Here is a 2,123-nt window from a genome sequence, read left to right on the forward strand (position 1 = left end):
GGCATTGGAGAAGACTCTTGAGAGTCCCTTGGACTGCAAGGAGATCCAACCAGTCCATTCTAAGGGAGATCAGTCCTGGGTGTTCATTGGAAGGACTGATGATAAGCTGAAACTCCAATACTTTGGCCACCTCATGTGAACAGTTGACTCATTGGAAAAGACCCTGATGCTGGGAGGGATTGGGGGCAGGAGGAGAAGGGGATGACCGAGGATGAGATGGCTGGATGGCATCACCGACTCAATGGACGTGAGTTTGAGAGAACTCTGGGAGTTGGTGATGGACAGGGAGGCCTGGCGTGCTGCAGTTCATGGGGTCTCAAAGAGTCAGACATGACTGAGCAACTGAACTGAACTGAACTGAGTATGCTCACTCAAACCTTTGACTGTGAATCACAACAAACTGTGGATAATTCTTAAAGAAATGGAAATATCAGACACTCTTCCCGCCTTCTGGGAAACTTGTATGCAGGTCAAGAAGCAATAGTTAGTATGGACATGAAACAGCTGACAGTTTCAAATTGGGAAAGGAGTATGTCAAGGTTGTATACTGTCACCCTATTTACTTGATTTATATGAAGAGTGGAAATCCTGGGCTGGATGAATGACAAGCTAGCATATAGACTGCCAGGGGAAATATCAATAACCTCAGATATGGCTTCCCTGGTGGCTCAGAGGTTAAAGCATCTGCCTCCAATGCAGGAGACCTGGGTTCGATCCCTGGGTTGGGAAGACCCCCTGGAGAAGGAAATGGCGATCCACTCCAGTATTCTTGCCTGGAGAATCCCATGGACAGAGGAGCCTGGTAGGCTACAGTCCACGGGGTTGCAAAGAGTCGGACATGACTGAGTGACTTCACTATGCAAATGATACCACTCTAATGCCAGAAAGAGATGAGGAACTAAAGAGCCTCTTGATGAAGGTGAAAGAGGACAGTGAAAAAGCTGGTTTAAAACTCAGTATTCAAAAAAAGGGGATCATAGCATCCAGGTCCATCACTTCATGACAAATAGAAGGGGAAAAAGTGGAAACAGTGACAGACTTTATTTTCTTGAGCTCCAAAATCACTGGCGATGGTGACTACAGCCACAAAATTAAAAGACACTTGCTCCTTGGAAGAAAAGCTATGTCAACCTTGGAAGAAAAGCTGACAAACCTAGACAGTGCTTTAAAAAGCAGAGACATCACTTTGCCAACAAAGGTCCATCTAGTCAGAGCTATGGCTTTTCCTGTAGTCATGTATGGATGTGAGAGAGTGGCCATTAAGAAGGCTGAGCACCAAAGAACCTACCCTTTCCAACTGTGGTGCTGGAGAAGGCTCTTAAGAGTCCCTTGGACAGCGAGATGAAACTAGTCAATCCTAAAGGAAATCCTAAAGGAAATACATCCTGAATATTCATTGGAAGGACTGATGCTGAAGCTGAAACTCCAAACTTTGGTCACCTGATGCAAAGAACAGACTCACTGAAAAATGAGTATGTGAAGAGTAGAAATGTTCGGCTGGGATTTCTTCTGGGAAAGATCGAAGGCAGGAGGAGAAGGGAATCACAGAGGATGAGATGGTTGGATGGTATCACCGACTCAATGGACATGAGTTTGAGCAAGCTCCGGGAGTTGGTGATGGACAGGGAGGCAAGGCCTCCCTGTAGTCCATGGGGTCACAAAGAGTTGGACATGACTGAGAGTCTGAACTGACTGACTGATGCTAAAGTTGAAGCTCCAATACTTTGCCTACCTGCTGAGAAGATCTGACTCATTGGAAAACACCCTGATGCTGGGAAAGATTAAAGGCAGGAGAAGGGGACAACAGAGGATGAGATGGTTGGATGGCATCACTGACTCGATGAACATGAGTTTGAACAAACTCAGGGAGATCATGATGGACAAAGAAGCTTGACATATTGCTGTCCATGGGTTGCAAAGAGAAGAACAACAATTATGTATCATGTCTTCTTTAGACTCATTGGATTACTAGAAACCAGGAGTCTTACGTATAATTCAAGAAAAGACTGTTTCTCTCTAGTCCTCACAATGATGCTCATGAAATGTCTTTTGAGGTAGGAAAAAAAAAAAAGATCAATATTCTACATTGGTTGAAACTGTTTTTAAACCTCCAGGGAGGCAAC

At 44.9% G+C, this 2,123-nt stretch overlaps 1 non-coding gene across 1 annotated transcript; it reads left to right on the forward strand.

Moving 5' to 3' along the window:
• The first annotated feature begins 657 nt into the window (after positions 1–657).
• Positions 658–729, forward strand: TRNAW-CCA (transfer RNA tryptophan (anticodon CCA)). The gene has a single exon. It is a non-coding gene; the product is annotated as a tRNA-Trp (tRNA).
• Positions 730–2,123: the final 1,394 nt, after the last annotated feature.

This window comes from Ovis canadensis, chromosome 5 (genome assembly GCF_042477335.2).
Source record: "Ovis canadensis isolate MfBH-ARS-UI-01 breed Bighorn chromosome 5, ARS-UI_OviCan_v2, whole genome shotgun sequence".
Taxonomy (NCBI): Eukaryota; Metazoa; Chordata; class Mammalia; order Artiodactyla; family Bovidae; genus Ovis; species Ovis canadensis.